This window comes from Terrapene carolina, unplaced genomic scaffold, assembly GCF_002925995.2.
Source record: "Terrapene carolina triunguis isolate 2854851 unplaced genomic scaffold, T_m_triunguis-2.0 Scaffold95, whole genome shotgun sequence".
Taxonomy (NCBI): domain Eukaryota; kingdom Metazoa; phylum Chordata; order Testudines; family Emydidae; genus Terrapene; species Terrapene triunguis.
Window position 1 is genome coordinate 14,998,169 of NW_020664446.1, and position 24,729 is coordinate 15,022,897.

The window sequence follows — 24,729 nt, forward strand, 5'->3', positions numbered from 1 at the left end:
TTAAGCGTCCTATGTAGCGTAACAGCAATAAAATCTTCAGAGAATGCCATTAGCTTTGAAAAAAAAACCCTAAAAGCTTTATTACAAACCAAGCTTTGAAAATAGGGGGGATTAGGAGTCTGAAAGGGTCCCACAATGGTTAGAAGAAAAGGTTTCATGCTAATGAGGTTAATGCCCTTTGTATCTCAGGACTCCACAACTTCATTACTCACTATCTCAGGCAGCACCGAGCGGCTCAGAACACTGCAATCCACTCCAGCTTTTCCCTTCCCTGCCTAAAGAAGGATTTGATAGCAGCTCTGTTCAAACTAGATAATTATATCTTTTCAAGTCGGAATTAAGATAAAGAAAGTGAAGCAAAGGCGGCGAGCCTTGATCCACTGCAAACAAATTTGGCGCACTTTCTAGTCTCTCTCCCCCTGCCTCAAAAGGCAGGACAGTCAGCTTATTAGACCCTCATTTGCTTTATTAATTCATCTATTTAAAGTGGCAGGATTAGCGAGTCTAATGTGGACGCTGGGTGCCAGGCAACACTGAAATATAAATATTTGTGAGATGCTATCCGAGCGGCCTTTTAAAAATATATTTTATATTAAATGGCTCAGGGAAGGGGATCGTGTTGGCGAAACAGAAACTCTAGAGGATTTTTGTTACGGCTTCCCAGATCGGTTCAAGTGAAACATTTGTTCTGTGTTTAGCCCTGATCGTTAGGGGGAAAATATTGAATTCCATATTTGGGTGCCAAAGTCTATAGAGACAAATAATATTTTTAAAAAAGGCGACAGGGAAGGTTGTTTCAGAGCGCTGGCGGTGATTTGGCCAGGTGTGTGTGGGGTGGAAATAGATCGGTCTGGAAATACTTCGGGACATAAACCGAGATACTAGACCACAGAGCTAACCAGGTGTGCCCTTCCTTCTCTCATGTGCGCGTGTATCCATGCTCCAGGGAGAACTTTCAGCGCACAGGAAGCTAACCTTGTTCGTGTGATTTCAGGGCAAGTTCACTTCGCAGGGTGCGGACACGGCAGTGGTTTGTGGGTTTTGCAAGCAATCGAGATGACTACAAACTTTTTTCATTTTTTTTAATGAAGGCTCTGCAAACCCCATCTCATGGCCAGAGCTGCTGCTCTAGAACCGAAACTCCGGCAGTGTCCATCTGTCAGTGCCTTTTTCTTCGGTTGTTGGAAGCGGCTCAGCAGATAGTTTGCAGCAGGAATTTGAAAGTGCCGTGCAAGCTGCCCAGAGCAGAGGTTTTAGGAGCGATTTGGGTCAGATTCTGGTCTCAGTTGCACCTGTGTAAATCCGGAGTCACTCTTGGTTCTCTTCGTTGGGATCACTCCGGGATCAGATTTGCACCGGTGTCACTGCGGTCAGAATCTGCCCCCCCCCCCTTTTTTTTTAAACCCCGACGGTTCCCATAGAACCAAACTCGGGCCTAGGCTGTATTGGGAGCCCACGTCGGTTAAGATGAAGTGTATGTGATTTCCCCTTTGCACACCCCCTTTGCAACTCAGCCCTGCGCGCGGCGGGCAGCAGAAATGCCCAGAGCGCTGCACAAGGGGAAAGCAGCAGACTTGGGAGCTGCAGTTATGTTTTGCGTTTCATTTAAGCGCTGTTTAATCCCCCCCCCCCCCCCCCGTTGATGGAGAGTTTTGTCACTTCGCAGAGTTTGTCGGAAATTAGCAAAAAGTCGCCGCCTGGCTAGTAGGAAATGGAAAAGAAATGGCAGCTCCACCTAGATCCGATTCCCTGATAAGCGGGATCTTTCCCATCCCCTGCTCCCTCTGCACCAGTGCTTCATAACCACTTAGAGCTAATATATCAATTGATTTACTTCTCCAGATAGTCCCCGCTGCGAGCTGGAAGTGGGAGTTTAGAGAACCTACTGACCCCTAGCCGTAACCTCGCTCCTTGCGATACCTTCCCCTGGTGGGACCCTCTCAGCCATTAAAACCCAGGCCCTGTCACACTTGAAAGCGAAAGGGTCGATTCATCAGCATCTCCTCTCGCTCGCTTTTTTTTTAAATGGGCCTTTTGTAATTATCGCCCGTGGCAGCCGCCTCCGGGGAAAGGAGAGGTCAGAAGTTAGCGAGCCTGGGCGGGCCCCGCAGCTCCTCGCTGCGCCGCACCTTGGCGCGGAACCAGTTCAGCCGCTCCCCACGCGGCTGCCCTGGGTGGGGGGGTTCGGGGAACCCCTTCCCGGCGCTTAAGGACGTCAGTCCCGGGCCGCCTTGGTAAACTCACCTGGAAAATTCTAACCCCGGGGGTGGAGGAGAAGGTGGCAAAGAGGCTGGTGTTATTTACACCTTCTCTGAATTCAATCCTCCCTCGCACAGCCCCGCTCACCCGCGGCTTTAGTGACCCGGGCTCCTTCTTCCCCCAGCTCCAGCCGAGCGAGGAAGCCGAACTCAACCTCTCGTGTGCCCCCGCGGAGGGGAGGGGAGTGATCGCGGTAATACCCGAGCGGTTCCCAACGCTTTGGGGGTCCCCCAGCGCTCCCAGGAGAAAGGCGTTGGCCAAATATTACCCAGCCCCCGTCCAAGTCAGCACGAGATTTATTTTGCTCTTGTTTTTTTGCTTCTTCTTTCAATGTTAGTTTTTAAAACAAGAAATAGGGGAACCCACGTCGTAGAAAGGCTAGAAAGGTTCTGAAAATTAGCTAGGATCTCAAATACCTTCAATCTTAAAAAATATTTTGTACATCATCATCATCCACACACAGACACACAAATAGGCACTCTCTATTTCAACCACACCGATCCAGCAGCACACTACAGTCCTGTCACCCAAGTCTTCAGATAGCTGCTTTCCTATTCGCAGGTGCCAGGGGGTGGAGAGCCCCCTTAACACCCTTCCCATCCCTTGGGCTGGTCGTTTAAAATGTCCCTTTCCTCCTCTGCCCCCTCTCAATAGCTATCACCCTTTTCTTTCTCTCCAGCGGGACAGACCCCTGACTAGCTACTCCCTCCCTCGCCCTTTAACAAAGGCCTTTCCCTGCCAACACTTAGACCCCAATGGGCCATGCAAGGTTGGCCTGTGGACCGGTGTGCCCTCAGCTCTTCTGCCAATCGCAACGGCGCCCCTAAATCTAACCTATCCAGATCCAGGGGAGCTCGACTCATATTTATAGTCCAGGGCTCCATAGCACTTGGCTGGACCTGACGTCAGGAAGAACTTGATCTAGCCTGCTTCGCTCCTGCTTCTGAAACTGATCCTTGAAATGAGAGAACAGACTCTACACAATTCCCATGGCCTTGACATAAGGTACAGCGATAAATATACACCACTAATGAGCAATTACCATATAATCACCTTCCAATTAGCTCGCATAATGATGAATTAAACATTCTAGCCTGCTGGATTAGGTTTCTTACTTTGTATATTATTTACGAAGGCTAGCTTCTGCGGAGCACCAAATATCAAATTAGATAGGGAATTTTCGGTTGGGGGTAATTATGCATTCACTGCATGTCCTGGGTTTTTGTCACCAGCCGTGTAAAATGCATTGGAAGGTAGTGTCCATCCCATCATGCCTTTTCTTTTTGATGTCTTAAAAAACACCCTTTTCTACAAATACCCTATACGTTTCAAACCCCCCCCCCCCACCTCACGGTTCTTTACTTTATTGTAAAGCCCTGTTGGCTTTTTCACCAGTGCAATGAAACTACCAAGAGAAGAACTATGAAATGGGAAGGAAGGTGAAGAATTTAAAAGAATGTTTAGCTTTTACTGGACAAGCATCAGTGTCCACGGGTCTCTTTTGTGCTGGGATTCAGGTGATATGAGCCTTACTGTTAAAAGAAAACTTTCCGAGGGGCTGATGATACTTGGCACTCGAGAGATTTCTCTCTTCTTTGCCCGCTAATTAGTCATAGCAGAGGTTATCCTCTTTTAGCTGCTTTTATTTTTGCACTGGAGCATAAAACTTAAAAGGATTTGTTCACAAATGATGTTTGTCAAGCGATTACTTGAATTTTGGAGAGTGGCCACTCCTCGGTGACTCTGCTTTGGGAAGTTGGTGTCGAGAGTCTTTATCCCATTTCATGAAATATTTCATCCCTTATGAAAATAACACGTAAGATACAAAATTAAAGGTTTGAATATTAAAGGGTGGAATTACACTGTCCAAAAGCAAGGAAATGCTAACCTAAAAAGGTTGCCACTCACTGTTTAGGTTCAGCAGCGGATGTGTGCATACAGAAGACCTATGAACAATGTGGAAAGCTAAGGATTGAGCTTCAATCCTAAATCTGAATTTCCTGGCTTTTGTTGTTTTAAGATGGACCTTTACTGTTTTTTAATTAGTCATTGGTGTATGAGTAAACCTCCATCAGGAGTTTAATACCTGACCCTAAAATGTGTTCAGGGCAAATATTTGGCAAAGAAGATCTCAGTCCAAAAAAGCTCCTCACATCCTCGGTTTCAATTTTAAAAATCTAGTTTGTGAATTTTAACTCTGGAAAGAATTCCACTCGGTTAGCTCTAAACTAAAATCAGAACTGCCTTGACTTCAAACGCGCTTCTGCTACTGGATTGTAAAAGCAGGCAACTTTATTTTGATTTAAAATGTAATGCCTACACATCGTTAGCACTTTCCCAAAGCCTGAGTCTGTATCATCTGTAATATAATAATAAAATAATAACGATCACTGAAACATTCTAAAGAATCCCATTCAGAGCCAATGAGAATCAAGGGAGCAAATCATTCTAACTATTAATGGCGTTCTCGATCTACCTGTCCCTCTTTTGGCATATAAAAAGTCAAAATAAATTGAAGGTTGCATTTCAAAATAATGTCAGATACACTTGATAGGTGACCTCACATTGCACAGATCATTTAGATATAATGTGAAATTTAGTTGTCAGACACTGAATGAGCTGGAAACAGTGGATAATCTAATGTATTTGACTATCTAAACACCAAAGAAGTAAGAAGTGTCAGAATTTCCTTGCTTTCGTGGGTTTCATTCATAGCCTTAACATTGTTTGAACAACCTTTTTGTGATTTTGCTGTGTACACAGAATCCATAAAGTCCTGACTTTCCACCTAAGGCCGGACAGTGGAGAATCCAGAAAGAATACAAATGTGATTATTATTCTGTCATTAGATCAGCAAGTTGCTATCAGAGCCAGGGAAGAAAGTGCATTCTTGAGGGCTGCAAGAATGAGATCTTCCTAGATAAACTCCTCTATGATCTCATTCATAATCTAGATAATCGTAGTTATTTTACTTGGCATATTGGTGCTCTGGATGTGTTATGTCCTGTTATCAGATGTTTGGAACTCAAGTTAGATTGTAAACCTGTTACAGCGAGGTTTCCTCTCGTGTCATATTCACCGCTTCACTGTCATAACATTTTTGGACTCTTTGAAGGGGTTCATAATATACGAATCATGCCTATTCTTTAGTGGGTTGGTAGATTTTGTTCTGTAGTGCTATAAAAAACAAGAATGAAAAAAAGATGAGGAATATTGAAAACGTAATGGCCATATTTTTAAACTAATCCTTTTATAAGAACAAGATTACTTTCATTTGCAAAATAATAGTAAGCCAACTCTTTGCTAAAAATATCAAGCGGACATTTTGTTTCTTTGTTTGTTTGTTTTAAAAGTCATGGCTGGAAGGTCACTTCAAGGTCGCAGTGTGACAAAAAGTGAAAACGTGAAACACTCGAACACAGGGAATATGACGAAGGATCGTGAGCTAAGTAATTAAAAAGTTAGGGAAGCTTCGGGAAAGGTGTAAGTTAGTATAGTTCTGTAATATTCTGCTTAAATTGTGTGTGTGTGGGGGGGGGGAGGTGAGGGGTAATACACTGTGAACTACTTGGGTCAGGAACTCTTCGTGTGTTTTCGTACAGCCCCGAGCACAATGCAGACTCTTAACATAAAGAACGAAAGAGAGATACAAGTGAGAAGTATCCGGTCAAGAGGGATCGTGGTTACTTTCTGTATGTTACCTGTATAATGCATGCCTATACTTTTCACAATAACCTGTGTTTATTTGCAGTACCGCCACCCTATTTCAGAAACGGTCCGTTTTCTAGTTAAGGAAGCACGTGGGTTTCTTTATTCGGCACATTTACGCAGTAGAATATTCTCTCTCTCTCTCTCTCTCTCTGATATATTTCTTATACAAACGCCAATGGGCCCGAGCCTTCTCCAGCTGGAGTCACATTGACTTCAAGGGGAGCTAGATTTGGCTCAGAGCGGGGTATTTACTTAAAAAAAAAACCCTAGCTGTTGCGAGGAAGTCGACTCTGTGCACCTCAGCCTTTCCTGTGACATCACCAGAGCGCTGCACTGGGGCCTGATCCTGCTAGCCTTTCCCCGTTGGCAACGACTCACTTGCAAAGGCGAACAGGTCTGGCTCTTGTGCAAATCCCTTTCCCTCCAGCCCCTGGCGAAATAGGCTTCCCCACCCTGGACTTTCATATGCATTTGCCTTCTCTTGTCATCATCTTAAATTCTGTTTGTGTTAACCGCACACACATTGCCATGGTAACTATTGCAAATGCAGATCGAAGTTTTCTGCAGCATGACTTCCCCTCCTCTGGTATTGTATGTCATTCTTAACCTGCAGCAAACGCTCGGGCTGGAGAGGTCACCGCGATAGCTCCCATCCACACAGCTTTGCTTGCACCACTTCTTACATGCCGGGGGCCGGAGAAGAAATAGACCTGCACTTCTCCCAGTTGTAAGTCACTTTTTTTCCCTTGGGAAACCTGATTATTCTGCTGGGTCCTCCCTCTCTGTTCAACTGTCGTTCTTCCACAGCCACTCCATTGGGCATTGCGCAGAAGAGTGCTCTGGTTCCACCACGAACTATTGGGCTCTATACAGGGCTTATTAGGGGAAATTCTCTGGCCCGGGCTGAGCAGGAGTTCAGACGAAATGATCACAAGGGTCCTTTCTGACCTTAAACTCCGTTGATCTAGGAAAAGAAGTAGCTGACTTGCGGGATATATAGACTCTCTTCTCTAAATATAAAAGAGACGGAACATGAGGGGTTTTATGAGTTGGGGGGCTCCCAGGAAGACCCCTATAAACCATGTAATCGCTGCAGTTCACAAGGCAACTCCACAAGGAGATTGTCCGCTCCCCCCCCCACTTCCATAGCTCTGGGGATGCAGTTAATTGGGATCATTTGAACTTCCACACTCAAAGGTTTGTCTATGGCTTCTTATTGTGTATTCCATTCCTTGGCAGGGGCTGCTTCAATATTTGGGCTGCAACGGGGGTGGGAGGGAAAAGAGCCATTTCCAGAAAGGCAGAAAATGAATGAAATACATTCCTGAGCAGAAGCCAGGCTGTCGATGTGTGTATCCCCCGTTTAGCATGGCACAGCCCTTCGCTCTGCGGCGCCTTGATGCTTTACTCATTATGTCGAGAGCTTCTTCAGGGACAATCACCATAATGTGCTCTTTGATCTCAATAGGGGAGCTTTCCTTAAGGCAGCCTAGGTATATATCCCAGGACCAAAATAATGATCACAGAGATGGGAGCTAGAGTTTCTTTGGTCCGACCATAAAGCACACTCCCCCCCCCAGTGATTTAAATGAAAGAGGAGTAAAAGGAAACATTTACACCAATTTAATTGGGAACGACTCTTGAACGCTCGGGGGAGTCGCACCGTTTAACATGAAATATCCCTGCAGGAGGTTTCCCGCGCTCCTTCTTTTGATCATTGCTGGTGCCCAAGAAGGTCTCTCTCTCTCTCTCGTTTACATGGCCCTGCTTTTCCAGACGCAAAGCCCCGGAAGGCAGGGTACCCGCAAGAAAACGAGGAGTTGGAAATACCGCAGCTCTTTAACTAGGCGAGTCCCGAGGGAATACACACGCTCCCCAGCTTTCTCCCTACACCTGCGCTTCAGTTGCGTCACTCCTGGGACTTACGTGGGCGGATCTGTCTGTTTGGCTAGGTACGCAGTAGATCTGAAAACAACACATGCCGACGCCCCTGGAAACGCGCAGGACTTTCCCCCGAAGTGGTGCACGCCAACTAACTGCGGTCCCCAAACCCGGGGTAGCGGCCCCGCGCGCTGCCCCTAGGAGGGAGCCGACTCGCTCGTCCCCTGCTCTACAGCTCCTCCAGCCTGGAGGCCTGCAAGCAGCGGCTGAGCGTGGGTGGTGCGGGACACTCAGAGGGTTGGGCTGGGAGATGATGGGGGGAGGGGGGATTGCCCCTTTGGGCCAGCCACCCTTCCATGGCTTCAGAGCCGGGCGCATGCCATGGGCAGCTGACAGCTTTGGCGAAACTCTGCTCCATTGTACCGGGCAATCCCGGGCTCACTCACCCAGTGCCCTACCTACCCCTAACACACCCGCGGGTCTGTCCTCACGCAGGGCCCGATCGCCCGAGGGGATCAAGTGATTCCCCCCTGCAGCGAAAACGCAGCTTCGTGCCGACAGCTCCCCTCCCCATCAATGCATCAGTACCAGGCATCGGGGGCAGCAGCCTCCCGCTGAAACCAAGACGTTTATTTCCCACGAGCCCAAGGAAGGTTGGAGCCAAACTAGCCATTGGAAAGCGAGGTGCTGGGGGGGAGGGAGGAGGCGAAGGGAAGAGCAGGGCTCGTCTGCAGGATCCGAGCTCTTTGGCAAGCCCCGAGCGCAGCTTCCCCCCTTCGCTGGGACGTTTCTGATTCAATTTGGTAAATGACCGTAATTATGGATTTCTATGAAAAAAAAAAAAACCAACAAAAAAGTGGCGTCAAATAATTTAAAACAGCTCCAGTGGAAGGGCTGTCAGTTCTTTAAGGAAATGAGCCTGTGTTTATTCAGATGTTTCTCTCCATAATTGTTGTCTGGGGGGAAAACACAGGCTACCCTCAGTCAGGCTTGTAGCTGACCCTGATTTGGTGCTGATTTATTAACACAGAATGTAGGTGAGAGGAGAAGAGAGGGAGAAGGGCCTTTAATTTGAAGTTGGAAAGGGGGTTAGACCAGAGGAGGGTTCATTTCCGAACGAGAGAAGAGGGAGAGAGAGATTCTATAAACTGGCTCCAAATTTATCTGCCACTGATTCATTGTTTGAACAGGTTGAAAGCGTGATAATGAGGTTTTTAAGAACCCTGAACAAATAGTCTTTCTATAAACCTGATTATACTGTCCTGGGTGGAGAGGGGGGCAGAGAAAGTGGTGGGAGAAGATTGTTTGACTACTCAGTGATGAGTTCTTTTCGAGTGTGTGTATACACACCCGTATCTATCAATCAAGCTTTTATAGGGTGTCACCAGCTGGGGTGTTGGAGGAAAAGTGCATGTTAAATGATGCCATTAGACTGTAGTGCAACAAGCACAGACAAGGTAATTGGCAGCAATTCTCAGACCCAGTCCGGTGACCTGTTAATCTGTTGCCACTAGCATTCCACCAGGGGAAAAATAGCTGCACGGTGGAGAAATAGTCTTTCCCTTATCTCAGGCCTGGCCAGCTTGTTAATGTTCAACTTGACAAGAGAGAAGGGCTTGCTAGGGGGGAACCTGTCTCCATTCAATCAGATTATTACTCCAATTGCTGAGTGTAATTTACGGCCGATGGTTTAATTTATTCTCCTGGTTTTTTGGATCAGGGAAGGGTTTGGCACCGGCGTGTTGGAAGGAGGAACAGGGGGTCTCGGTGGAGCAGTGAGCACTGTTCAGCATCTCCGAACTTTCACTTTCTCAGCCAATGAGTTTAGAAAAGGCCCAAGTCGCAGAGGGACGTGTGGGCCTGCACTCTCTATGGTGCCTCCAGACTTGGCTAGAAACTCTTTCCTTCATTCATAATAAAGTGTCTAGCTCATTCCTGTCCAGTTTACACAGACGGGAGATTGCTTGGGTGAAAGGCTTTGTACAATGCCTGGATCCCTTCCCAAACACTCACAATGGCTGTAGGTGTAAACAACAAACAGAAAGAGACCAGAAACAACTGTTTAAAGAACAATCACTTCACAATACTGCTTTGTATCTGAAAAAAAGAGCTAGCCCCAGGGACGACAAAACAGAATCCAAACATCACAACAGATAGAGTCATCAGGATGTTTCGGAGCGTCCAGGGTAGGACCAACAACCATAATTTATCAGCCAGTGGGACACAAAATACCATCAGCACAATGTGTTTTGTAGTAGTAAGCTAGAGAGGGAAAAAGCAGGCTTTTAAGCGTGTTTTGTTTTATTATACAGTACTTCTACTCCAGCCTTCCAGCTTCATGGAGTTGACACCAAGGAACAATTCATTGGTAAAAATGAGGTCTGTTAATACACACCTAAAACTCAAAATTATGGTCTTTACTCAGGAAAAGTTGACAACCCTGAGAAATGACGGCTAGGGTACATAAAAGGAGATTTACAGACATTTTGAGCAGGTAAGGTGAAGACTTTTTGCTTGTTACAAGGCTGTTCTACACATACACACACACACACAAAACTTAGTACACTTACTTGAACTTAATGCCAAATTCATGAACAAATTACACAGATGGGTTTCATTGTTTCCATATTTGTTATACAACTGAAGAGCAAGAATATTCAGCTCATTAGGATGGATAATGCCATGTGGGAGGGGTCAAAAAGTATGAGCATGGAAAAACAGCTCATTTTTCCCCATAAAATGACTGATCACAGGGCGAACAGCTGTAGTTTCCAAACGGCCCCTTCTTTAATAACATAGTATCAGGAATCTTTTGAGGGAGTCCAAGAGCAGTAACTAAACAAATGAGAGAATTAAAAATAACTCTATGGCTTGAAAGGGTACATTAAATGTTTTTGAAAATTCTGAGTAACTCCTTCTAATGAAGTAAGTCCCTGTTGTTCTGAAATTTTCCCTTTTACAAGAAATAATTGTAATTTCTTCTATAACCAATTAAACATTTGAGAACTCAATTCAAACAGGTGTAGGTAGAACTCTTCAAATCAATTTGAAAGTCCATTAAAACCTGGGGAGAATTTATATGCTAGAAAACAACAGTCCCACAAAATATTTTTTAATTTTGATCATTGAAAGATGTAAAAGAACCACGTGTATGTTTACAAACCATACAATTTGTCAGCATTGCACAGTATATTGCACTTATTCCAAGGTTGCACTAAATGACACACTTTTCTCTCCATTGTCACCACATATTTATTAGCTTTAGTTCAACTCTATTTCTAATGGAAACTTGGTTCCAAACTTTGGAAACCTTCCTTTCTGGTCAAAGAACAAAGGGGGTGATTTGAAATGCAGCAAGTGATCTCTGCATGCAAACCTGCACACACTTTGTGCAAAGCAAATAGCAAACACGCTGAGATGGGTGGAAGAAATTTGATTTTTGTGTGTTAATAAATGGGACTTTTAAGCTGTGATAAATGAAGCTGTCTTGTGACCTGACTGGTGTAGTAAACCTTTGTGTTTCTGTGCTTGGTGGCAGTGTGAGTGACCTTGCAAGGCAGCAGTGCCACTGGGAATGTTTCAGCTAATGGTACACAGACATACCACTGGGGAATTTAAGCTTCTATTCACAAGTCTTCCCTCCCACTTCCAACTACCTATTGCTATTTCTACTCTACAGATTATTTGACTCTTACATTGCTGTCCATACCTATGCTGTGTGCTCTATACAAGGCCTTGAACATTTCCTGGAAAGACTATTATCAGTTGGGTCTCTTGCACCTTTCCCATTTAAGGAGCGTCTCCCTCAAAGATACTGCTCTGCTGATCATTTGAACAGAGGGTGAGCATACTCTTGTAAATAGTTGGTGTGGTTCCTTAAATATACCACACATGCACACTTGTTGACCTATTAAGGCCCAAATGGGGGACACAGTATGTGGCAGCTTTGTGACCTTCCTTGAAGTGAATTGGTATGCATGCATGTGTGTGAATGTCATGGAAATGGCAGAGCTCTTCATCAGGCACCTGCTTCAAAGTCCATTAAGTGAACAGAAAGATAGTCATTGGCATAACCAGCTCTTAAAAACTCGATGAGGGCAGCACCGTGGAATCATTATAACTCTTAAATGGCAGGATTGCTTAGTGGGTAGCATGACAGAGTGAGACACAAATAGCATCATTCAGAAGACAAAGCCATACAAATTTGATTGAAAGCACACGGTCATGCAGACAACTTAGAACTCTTACCCAGATGACAGCAGGGAAAGGAATTCTGCGCAGTGGTTCAGATGCTGAGCTGAAGTCCTGAAGTCAATGGAGCAACGTGGGTTTATGCTGGCCGAGAATGGGGCCCAGTGTGTTACCATATAATTCAAGCAGGATCTGGACTTCTGACAAATATTTTAGAAGTGGCTACATACAACTGACAAACAAATCTTTTATTCTGTGTTTCTATAGAGCCTACCACAATGGCATCTAGGCCCATGACTGGGGCTTCTAGGTGTGCTACCATGATCCAATATCGATAAAAAAGCTCATTTCCTATTATTTATGTGTTATTCTGAACAACATAGGCCCCGTTTTGAGCTTAGTTACTCTGGTGTAAATGAGATCAGGATCTGGCCCTGCAACTTTAACATCTATCACCGATCAGCAGTTCTAAAGTGCTCATCATGCGAGTGTCTTGGCACTGATTGGCTGGACCAGTTCAGTGCAACTGCAATAGCAAAGCACTCTTTTAAGCAAAGAGAACTGCTGATTTATACTTTTGTGGTAAGAACATTTCAGTTTGCCGGGGTGTTCAATTTAATTAATATTCTTTGGGGGGGAAATTGCTATTGTTTCCCTAACCACATGCCTTCCAATATAAAACAAACTGTTGATGTTGGGGATGTGTTGCTTAATTACCCTAAACAGTTCTTTTAAAAAGTTGTGTGTTGACCTCCTTCTACATTTCACAAGTACACTACATCATATTGACTCAAGAGTCTTGTGTCTACCTGTACTTAGCAAGAAATAGATAGCAGGTGAATTTTAACACTGGTAAAACAAGAATGCTACCGGCTGCAGGCAGCATTCCCATGTGGAATGTGTGAGCAAGGCAGCAAGGATAGCTTATAAAGCAAAGTGAATTGCCATATTACCTGTGGGTCTAATTCAGATCATCATTACAAATAAGCAAATGTTTGGGTATAATATTACATAACATGTATACTTTCTGTAACACAACATAGAATACTTATGGGAAAACAGTATATCTTTGCATGCATATGAAGGGTCCAATTTTGTCATCAGCTTTTAGGCAGAACATCCCCATTGATTTCACCTTCCTCTGGCTCTTTGGAGTGCAAATTACATCAGTGAAGACTCTCTTAGATTCAGACCTCCTTATACCTGCTCACACACAACAATGTGTCACTTACACCACCTCTGCATCTGGCCCATTGCTTGGAACGTATCAGTCTGATAGACACTCTATCTGCCTTTACATAGGGTTAGGTTTCAGAGATGGTGGACCTCCTCCCCCCGCCCCGTCTCCATTGACTTCAGTAGAAACAGAAATGGGCCCAATGTTACAATGTGTGATGAAAAGAGTGTGTGTTCTTTTGTGTAGCTGAGCCAGCAGGGAGAGTTGGCTTTGTTCTCCTTTATGTAGAACACAATAAACAATTTGACTTGCATCATACTGTACAGTTTAAGGGCCCATAGATACTCATGGGAGCTTTGTCTGAATGAGGACTTTAAGATCAGGCCCTTATTTTTTTTATAGTGTCTTTCAAACAGATTGTATCCCCAAATTCTTTACAGAGTTAATTAATGAAATGGCAGTGTTGAAGACCAGCAGAGAGAGGCAAAAGCCATGCAAGAAAAAGGTGGAGAGGTAAGGTGCAATAGCTTTCTAACTTGTTTACAAGAATCCACCTTACTGAATATATCCCATCACCATAGGAATAATTAGGTGTAATTCTACTGTCTGAGTTATGCAGAAGATGAAAACAGGTGATGATAGTGATCCCTTCTGGACACTGAATATTTATGAAATCTATTAAACTGTCCTTCCACTATATTTCCAGACTGCAGCATGCAAACAATTATTTTTTTTTTTGTTTGAAAAGTAGTGTCCAAATTGTAGGGCTAAGTTAGAAGTATTTTTTTCTCTGCTATGCAATGTGTAAACAATTTCTTGAATGGTCCCAGAAGACAAGCCATAGCATAAACTTCTTATAGCTACTTTTATTCAAGTGTGACACACCAGGTTAAAATGTATTCATACAGTCATGCATAAAATAGTCAAAAAATAAAACTTGTCAAAATAGCTAGCAAATTTCTTTATAACGTTGTTGTTTACATGGTTGTTATAAATGTGGAGACTGATATACTCTGTTCTGAAACATATTGTAAACTCATAAAGGGCACTATTTATGAAGAATTCACTCTAGAAAAATGTAGATCATGAGACAAAGGTAAATGCCTCCACAACTTGTGTCCACTAAAACGCTCTCTCTCTTGCACACCATTGATTTACATTCAAAAGCAAATCCACAGAGAACTGGCTTTCCACTGAGAGACCAATTAGAAGAGGTTCTTGACTCAAAATAGCCAGTTAGGGTCCCTTCACTAGCACAGAATGTGCAGAAACAAAGAACATCAGTGAAGATGCATGATGCATTAATTTCAGTTTTGCTGTAGTTGACTGATGCTATTTATACCCTGGACTAATCAAAGCCAGGAGTGTTTCATCATACTAAATGTCATGAAAAATATATGCATCCAGGGTGAAATTCTGGCCTCACTGAAGTCAATGGCAAAACTCCCATTGACTTCAATAGGTTCAGGATTTCACCCTGAATATATATGACTAAGAAAGCTCATGACAATAGAGTTTTATACATCGTTTGAATGGCAATGATTTATTGGTAAATATTATTAATAATTGTTTGGTGTGTAAAATTGAAATACAGTTATATATTTACTCAGCATGTTCCATCCATTGTATGGACATTCAAGCTGAATATATGAATATATATTATGTACTTCTGTGCAAACCGTTAGAAAAAATATCTGAATGTGCTTCAACTTCTTCAAACAGATTTTTCCAAACAAGCTCTTGGGTTTGTATCCATATGATCCAAATGTGAATATTTTGCTATCTAGTACCTCTCAGGGACTCAGCTGTAATAAATGTAACAGAAATTATTGGATGAGTCTGTTGGACATAGGAAAGAACCTATAGTTCTCTCTTGCTCCCAAACTAATTGAACACAGCCTCTGAAACTTAGCATCACCATGCAGTCCTCTACTGAACTAATCAGTTCCGGGAAGGACTGCTACTTCCCTATCCCTTCCGCATCACAGAATGTGATCCTGCTTTTTTTGTGGGGTTTGAATTTTGTCTGAATGGTTTCAATAACTATCAAGCTCAGCCGTCTGCTTATTTAAAATAAAAAGAGGTTCGTTGTGTTTTTGCTACTCTCTGAGTACAGAAAACAAAGCCTTATGATGCGTAGTCTTCCAAATTTGTAGATGTCACTCTCTGTCTGTGGACAATTTGAAGTCTAAATTCACTGGATAAATAGTTCATTGTGGATTGGTCTCCAGCTGTACGCTAAACTCCTTGGAAAGTGTCACTGGATCTTTAATGGCCATAAGTGGTCATGACCTTGCTTTTGTATGTCAATCAAAAGTACAGCTTGTCAAAACAGTGAACCTTTTTCAGTGCTAAAAGATCAATTTTTCTGTGAAAAGTTCTGTGAATTTCCCCCCCTCTTTCCAAACAGTGAATTTCAAATTTCTTTTGAGGAAAAAATGGATAAATTGTATGACAAATTGGTCCTCTGTTTTGTGCAACTCTAATAAAAAGGGATAGCATTATCAGCACATATTCCCTTAAAACTAGGCTAGGGCAAGAATTCAGCACTAAGTGATAGGGAAGAGTGACACTTACTGAATAGGCAACATTTATAGATTTTCCTTGGGGTGTGTAATGGGCCCCTTTCGAGTAATGACCAGTCTTAATATTGTCTAAATTATAAGATTAGACAAAGATCATGACCTCAGTTGCTATGGCTGCAACTGAAAAAAATTGTTGTTAACTTTTATAAAACTATTGCAAGTAAACAAGCACAGGAAAATAGGCAAAATATGCCTAAGAGGTAAGTGTCTATTCACTTGGGAGCTAATTCCTTTCCCAAACATTTGTGCTTCTTTAGCATACTGCTTCTCAAAAGAAATAATTCCTTGAGATGGATATGGTAATGATCAGAGAAGAGACAAAACATGACATCCTATATAGTCCCCTGATGATGGTCCTGCCCAATTAGGTTTAAAACACAAGGTTGGAGGATCATCCTAAAACATATTGTGAAGTGGAAAATAGAGAACAAAGAGACAAGAGGTCTCAAGGGACTGGAAAAAAGAGTTTCCAACCATCTTGATGAGTCTGTTTAACCACAGCTTGAGGGAGAGAGAAAAATGGGTAAGATCTGGCTCTGAGGATGTTATCGCATAAAACTTGTCAGTTCTAGGTCTGTAGCCTGAATCCATGAATCAGAAGTCACTACGATCTCATGGTGGTTCCGTGTCTTGTCTGAAACAAATTGATGGTGTCACATCCAGGTCTTAGGAGACATGTGATCACATTCAAACCAAACAAAACAACACTTTTGCACTTGGCTACTTTGTTGGCCTTCTCAGTGGAGAGTCCAAGGGGCTGAATGGGCAAGGAGAAGCAATTGCACATCCAAACGTGATCCCCTTAGGTCAGAGTTGGTATGCACTGCTCCTGCCTATCCTTTTACCTGGTTTGTAGATAAACAGAGGTAGAGCCAAGCTGCCACAAAGGCTGTCAGCCAAGTGCCTTTCATGAGCACTACATTCATGTTTGAAAAGAAAAGTATCACCAATCCCATCATAAGGACTTGAACATAGCACTTCATTATTTCCATGTTGGCCCAAAGGTGGTAATTTAAATGTATTTTGTGTTCTGTTGATTTATGGCAGTTAAATTAATGTAATAAAACTTCACAGATCTGTTTCATGTGTATTATTGATAAAACTCACTAAAAGAAATCTGAAAATCCATCTTTATGAACTTTAATACTTGGTTCTGGCATCTGTTTTCAATTTAACAAGTTGACTGAAGTGAATGTAACTACAAAAACTAGAACAGCCAAATGTGTACGTATCATTGCACAAAAATAGTTATTTCATCACTCAGTAATAATCATTTCTGATTTATCTGAACTGACTTTCAGGATCTGACTGTCAGTTCTTGCCTGGGATTTGAGTTCAACTGGGAGTTTTGCTTATGCAAGGATTGCATGATCTGACCCTTGGAGCTTCATTTGCAAAAAACCCTTTGGAAATAGCCACATACCAAGTCACCAGTGTGAATCAGAAGTGCTGCAAAAATATTTGAATTTTCATTCCATAATAATATGTTGCTGCTTTGGAAAACAAGTAGAACGCATACCAAGTGAGTACAAATGTCTCCTGTGCTAAAGTGATGCTATTTATGGGCTGAAAACATTTATGGATATAAGGAAACTGGCTTTTATCATACATAGACCTGTGTAAAGATCACATAAAAGATTTAGGCATGAATGTATTTGAAAAGAGACAGAGCATGCTGTAAATTATTCATAGCCACAGGAAAATGGTGCACAGTAAAGAAGAAAGTGTCTAGAGACTAGCTTGATTGTTAGCAACCAACTACAAGACTAGCTCAGGAGTGACACCAAAGCTGCCTGAACTAAGATTTATGTTTCTTTTGAGCCTATACTAAATACCATACTACAATTACACCTTCCTTAGCTTTGTATGTGAATTCAGTCCTCACACATCAATAAGAGAGCACAAGAGAATGCAATCTGATATAGATATAGCTAGATTGTTCACACTGTTTCATCTATATCTATCTAGAGAGAAAGAAACAGAATGTTTATAGTTCATTAAGGAAGCAACTCCAGCATCCACCTTCACACTTGCTGAGGTCCTTGGCAGCAGAACTGGTGCAGCATTGCTGGGCAAGTGGGGGGCTGGATTTGGGGGGATGCACGGTTTGTGCACCCCTTGCACAGCGAATACAGTGTGGCAAGGGCAGGCCAGGCAAAAGCCTGGGGTGGGTCTAGAATATCCTCTGCAGCAGGTTCAATTTGAGGGTTGCAAAAATAGTCACAACAGAATTCTTAAGGACACTAAAATATTTCTAACACAGCTTCTTTGTCACATACCCTGCATGCATGAAGTTGTGGGGTGGTATGAAGGTTTTACTGGCACCCCTTTAGGATAACCAGCATAAACTACTCCTGACTTAACTGCTTGTGAATAATGCAACCATCCCAATAAAACCTTTCTACCCCACTGCACCAGAAGTGCAGTTATCTCTTGGGTGCACATGACAGCTGTTGAACACCACAAAGCAACATTAGAAAGTGAAGGAGAATATCATATCCATGTGGAACTGGAAAGGACATTTGGTAGGGCTACCTACTAATTCACCAACACTTTCTACAGCAGTGGCTCTCAAACGTTTCTATTGGTGGCCCCTTTCACATAGCAAGTCTCTGAGTGCGACCCCCCTTATAAATTAAAAACACTTTTTAATATATTTAACACCATTATAAATGCTGGAGACAAAGTGGGGTTTGGGGTGGAGGTTGACAGCTCATGACCCCCCATGTAATAACCTCATGACCCCCTGAGGAGTTGTCATAACTATAAAGGGAAGGGTAACAGCTCTCCTGTGTACAATACTATAAAATCCCTCCTGGCCAGAGACTCCAAAATCCTTTTACCTGTAAAGGGTTAAGAAGCTCAGGTAACCTGGCTGACACCTGACCCAAAGGACCATTAAGGAGACAAGATACTTTCAAATCTTGGTGGGGGGGGCAAGGCTTTTGTTTGTGCTCTTTGTTTTGGGGGTTGTTCGCTCTTGGGACTAAGAGGGACCAGACATCAATCCAGGCTCTCCACATCTTTCTGAACAAGTCTCTCATATTTCAAACTTGTAAGTAAACAGCCAGGCCAGGCGTGTTAGTTTACCTTTGTTTTCTCAACTTGTAAATGTACCTTTTACTAGGGTGTTTACCTCTGTTTGCTGTAACTTTGAATCTAAGGCTAGAGGGGGGGTCCTCTGGGCTCTTTAAGTTTGATTACCCTGTAAAGTTATTTTCCATCCTGATTTTACAGAGATGATTTTTACTTTTTTCTTTAATTAAAAGCCTTCTTTTTAAGAACCTGATTGATTTTTCCTTGTTTTTAGATGCAAGGGGCTTGGATCTTGATCCACCAGGAGTTGGTGGAAGGGAGGAGGGGGGATGGTTAATTTCTCCTTGTTTTAAGATCCAAGGGGTTTGGATCTGTATTCACCAGGGAATTGGTGAAGAGTCTCTCAAGGCTACCCAGGGAAGGGAATTAGCATCGAGAGTGGTGGCAGCGGACCAGATCTAAGCTGGTAGTTAAGCTTAGAAGTTTTCATGCAGGCCCCCACATCTGTACCCTAAAGTTCAGAGTGGGGAAGCAGCCTTGACAGGAGTCCTGACACCCAGTTTGAGAACCCCTGTTTTATCTACAGTGTCCTGAGTTTTCCATGAGGATGACTCATCCAAGCACTTTCAATCTTCAGGGCACTGCATAATTTGAGAGATCATAGCTCAAGGCAGTATGGCTGCAGAACGCAATTAACAAAGGGCCAAATCCTGAGAAATATTGGACAACTCCTGAACACTTGCATCTCTCACTGAACGCAAGGGGAGCCACAGATGCTCAGAATTGAAGTCAGTGGGAGTCCAACCGTTTACTTTAATGGGAACTGGACTAGGACTCATCTAAAACTTACCTGTTTGTTGCCACACACGCAAATAAGCTGCGGAGGTTTGGTTTTTTTACTTTATGCTGGCTTTGGCAGGTGATTAAACAATTCTTAACTTTCAAGGGAGATAAGAAATTAATTACTAAGGCACGTTAGATATATGGTTTAAGAGCATTTAGTATTTCTATGGTAACTTTTTTTTTTGGTAGAATTGGGCAAGCTAAGGGAAAAACCAGACACATGAGTTATTTTTTCTGTATTTTGAATTGTAAATGAGATTATACAATGTCAATACAATTTAGAGCTGTAGTCAAGAAATTAGAAAATATGAGATATCAAGTGTTCATAAGAAATTTTGAATGAATGTTTAATAAGGAAGCAGGGAGGGATTTAACTCTACTCTGACTCAAATATAAATGCCCAAGCTTATCATAACATTAATATATACAAATCAAACAATATATCTTAACTGTCTCCCAAGGGTAAAATAAAGAGGCATTAAGCAGGGACTTGTCTGTCATTGAAACTTTTATTAATAACAAATGTGGTTAAAAGGGGGTGATTTCCACTATTTAGAAAGCATTAAACTTCAGCAATCCAAATAAGAAAACTATATTTAGGAAACAAAAGAAGGAAGTATTGGGTAAACACATTAAACTAGCTGACTGCAATGAGAGCTGGGAGGCTGGTAAAGCATCCTTCACATGTTGCATTATAAGAAGATATTACTTTCAAATACTGTATTAAAGTTATTTAATACCCACTGAAACAAATATATGGAGGGGGAAGAGCACAGTGCTTCAGGCTGTGCAGCCAGAGAGGCGGTTTTCTCAGTGACAGTTGGAAACTTTGTCTAGGCTGGCAACAATTTTTAGCATAGTTCCCAAAGACAAATAAAAGTCATTGCCAAATGCAAGTTCCTGCTTGATTGACTGGCCGTGATGTTGGGCCTACTAATGAGAAACCTATTTGGTTGATGTAAAGTGTAACATTCTGGTCCTCTGAATAAAGCACAGTTAGGGCCGGGGTACTACCACCAGGTATAGGGAATAGTGGTTGGAGTTGGCTGCTATGAGTCCTGCCAAAGGTTTTAGGCCAGGGGATCGCAACTGCGCAGAGACCTTTTGGCTGTGCCTCTAGCCTACTCATGTTTCCATAATTTCAACTGCAAAGACACACACACTTAGCCACAATTTCAGATCTAGATCCAGATTTCAAGCACCATGAGAGCCCAGTGGGGTTCAGATCCAGGATCTGGTACATTTTTATGAAGATTTATCTTCTCCATCATTGAGGCTGCAATTAGCATCTATTACAATCATCCCCCCTATAACTTTGGTTTGGAAATTTGGTTGGGTCCGGAGGTTGCCAAAAGAGAGAAAAGAAGATATTTGCAAAGACTGGAGAATACTCAGACTGTTCTTGAGGTTCAGTCATTGGAAAATCATACAGTAAATACAACCACATTGCTCTTACCAACAACAGATAAATGCATATATCATCACAACAGGACAACTTTGACTCTGACGTGTAATAGATACTATTCATTCATCAATAATCTCAAAATAGAAACACAATATAGTCAGTTTATAAGGGCAAACGGAACCAATGTAATCATCTAGTCTGTCACCCTGTATAACACGTGTCATAGGACTTCTCTGAGTTAATTCCTGCTTCAAATAGAGTGTATCTTTCAGGAAACCATCTAATCTTGATTTTAAAAAAATCCAGTGATGAAGAATCCATCACAACCTTGCAAATTTTCCAAGGGTTAATTTTCCTCACTTAAAAATATGCATCTTATTATGTCTGAAAAAGACACAGCCCTTTTGGACCAGGTTTTCAGGTCTGGCTCCGCTGTGAAATGATGGTACAGGACCTGAGGTGAGTGGAAAAGTTGGCTTATAGTCACCATTGTACTTCCCTGACCCCATGAATGTCAAGGCCCCCAGTGCCCCCCAATGTAAGGTAGAGTGTCCTCAGGGTAAAGGCCACCTAGGGTCTGGTACATTGGTGGGCAATGATACAGCACAAGATCATCCAATCACACCTTCACCCAACATGTTTTCTGTATGCTCTGGGGAAAGGAATGGCGGCATAGAGCCAGCTATAGAAACCTTGTGACACTGGGAGATTTCTCCATGCAAGGGGGAATCCCTAGCTATTTTGTTAAGGTACCTTTCTATCCCCTTTAAATTTATAGGGGCAGGAGCCAATGATAGACCCTTTGATATGTGCAGTTTAATACCAGTTGGATCAGCCTCAAATGTAAGTCCTCAAACTTACATACAGAATTTTAACATACATCTTTAATGTTATACACTTTCCTATCCAAGTATGTACACAACATTATTCTTAAGGAACAGTAATTCTAAGTACTTTACCAAAATTCTGTCCATTATACATAATTTAGTGTTATATATGTATATCAATAGCAGAAAAAAATTCTTCTGGGGATAATGAAGAGGAAAATTTCAGCATTATTTATATAATGCTATTTTTTCTCTTAACATTATTCCCTAGAATATTTTTTCTGATATCAATATTAATACTTTAAATGACATTTAATAAATAAAAAAATTCCAATACAATCAGTGGGTTTGTGTTAAAGTTTTATGTTTGATGACTGAATAGATCTTCAGCTAATGTAAATCACCATATTATGTGGGCAGTGTAAGATTAGGACAGCCTTCACTTTTCCATTCCTTGCTTTGAAGTGTTCGTTTTTTTGCAAATGATGTGATAGGTAACTAGAGTAAATTATTGCCACTGAGCAACCTTACCTCTTTTTTCTTAATTAACTTTTATTTGTTTAATTTTTGCAATAGTAAAGATTGTGGCACTTTGATTCTGAATATCAGAACATAGGACATAGAAATTGATGGGACCTCGTGGGTCATTGAGTCCAATTCCCTGCTATCACAGACAACACTGTCCTATAATCCTAAATAAGAGCTCTGTGTAAGCTCGAAAGCATGTCTTTTTCACCAACAGAAGTTGGTCCAATAAAAGATATACCTCATCTGCCTTCTCTATCTAATGTCCTGGGACCAACATGGCTACAACACTGCAAACATAAAACTCAGAGATATTTAGAGCATGGGGTTTGCTTTGGGCCATTTTCTATTTAGAATGACTTCTTACATTTTGCTTTTTGACATGTGAGTAACTAGAATGTAGGTAACATTAGAGATGATTTTCGAAGAGGAGAAAAGGCAGTTTTTTTGTGAAGAAGTTCTTGGTTTACAGCAGGTCATTATATATACTCTTGTTTAATTTTTCACTGTATTTAAATGCTAGATTCCATAAAGACCATTCTGTTGTAGTTCACTGTACTGTATCCATTCACATCTTTAGACTGTGAGCTCTTCAGAGCAGGAATTTTATTCATTTTTTAGTGTATTCCACGTTTTATAAAATACTGAGCGTGCTTAAAAACACTTAAAATGCAGGCATGAACAAACAAACAGTAATAATAGCCACTTGGAAAAAAACCCAGAAAAGGTTATAAGAAGTTGGAAATACAAAATTAAATGGGCTGATCCTGTAAAATAAGAGAATATGAGCCAGCATCTTTCCCTTTGTGCTACTCTAGTGGTGTAACAAGTCAGAGCTTCTCAGCTGAGAATCTCCTGGTATCAGGGAGTCATTGGCAGACAGAGTAAGTAGAGCCTCCTATTCCCCTCCACTCCAAGGATTCTGGCATACGATGTATGACAAAGGCATATTGTGTGCATATCTTAACTGGTACTACACTGCGACTATTCTCAGCTGGCAGATGGCCCTTGGGGGGGGGGGGGGGGGGGCTGTTATGAGCCTGGTATGCTTTAAACCAACCCCAGTATAGAACTAGGTCCACAATCAGGAAGTTGCAACTGGTCTCTTTGTGGCCACCCCATGCTCTGCTGTGCTCAGTGGATACCGGGTGCAACTCAGTCCCTTACTCTTCACGTTCATGCTTCTCCTGTACTTTGCTCATTGATTTCCTGTTACTAAAACACAGACCAACATGGGTTATGCTATAGTGGCTGATGCCTCAGCCACAATTCAAAGAGCCTTTGCACTTGTTCAAGGATGGCTTTAAATTAGCCATTTTTCATCCAGAGAACATTTTTCTTAGCCCTTTCCTTAGAAACTCTGAAAGTAAAAGAGCTGCCTCCTGTATGCTTTGTGTAACTTGGTCAAAAGCTGTGGTAATGATATAATAATGGCTTGCAAAGGCAGTATTTCAGCACGAGGTGTTTCAAGGAAACAACTTCTGCAGTCAGAATGACAATGGTATTTATAGCAGGAAATCCCTTGCAAGAAAAATATCTGACCACTACAGACAGCAATAAAGTAAAAATTGTGCCTGAAGCATAATTCTTCCTAAGGCAGATCAGTAAATATCTGAGTCACAGAACCATTAACATACCTGTAAGTGGTAAGAATTTGCCATTCTACAAAAAAGTTGTTGACAATATGTATCGGTGCTTTAGAGATAAGTAGATATTTACTGAGGAATTATGGATTACAGTCTGTTGTGGCATAATAAAATGTGGGGAATCAAAATGTATGATTGTTTGACCGGTCAGTGGTGGATTGTTCTTAGATTTTTAAGAGTTGAAGGTTATGCTATGTATTATTTCCAAGATAATGTTCCCTTGAGTTTTTGCAAAAGGTCTTTATGTCACAAATGACTTACATTTGACTTATGACCTCAAAAGTTGGAACATGAACTCCTTTTACACCATTAGGAGTTGAAGGCAGTGCCATATGTCTTTCAAAAATAAACTAATTATCTCCAGGGTTGAAATACCATCTCAGATTTAACCCCTGACCTCAATATCACAGTAACTTTGTGTTCTTAGTAAACTCATTGGTTAGACAGGTACTGCCACTAGTTCTACACTCATAAGAGCAGATTTTCCTTTCACACTCATGTAAATTAAGAATAACTCAGATGAAGTCAACGGGGAAGCACTAGGAGAAAATTGGTGTGAGAGGAAAATCAACCACAAACATTTATCCACCTTCATGGGGTGAAATCCTGTCCCCATTAATGCCAATGAGAATTTTGCCATTGA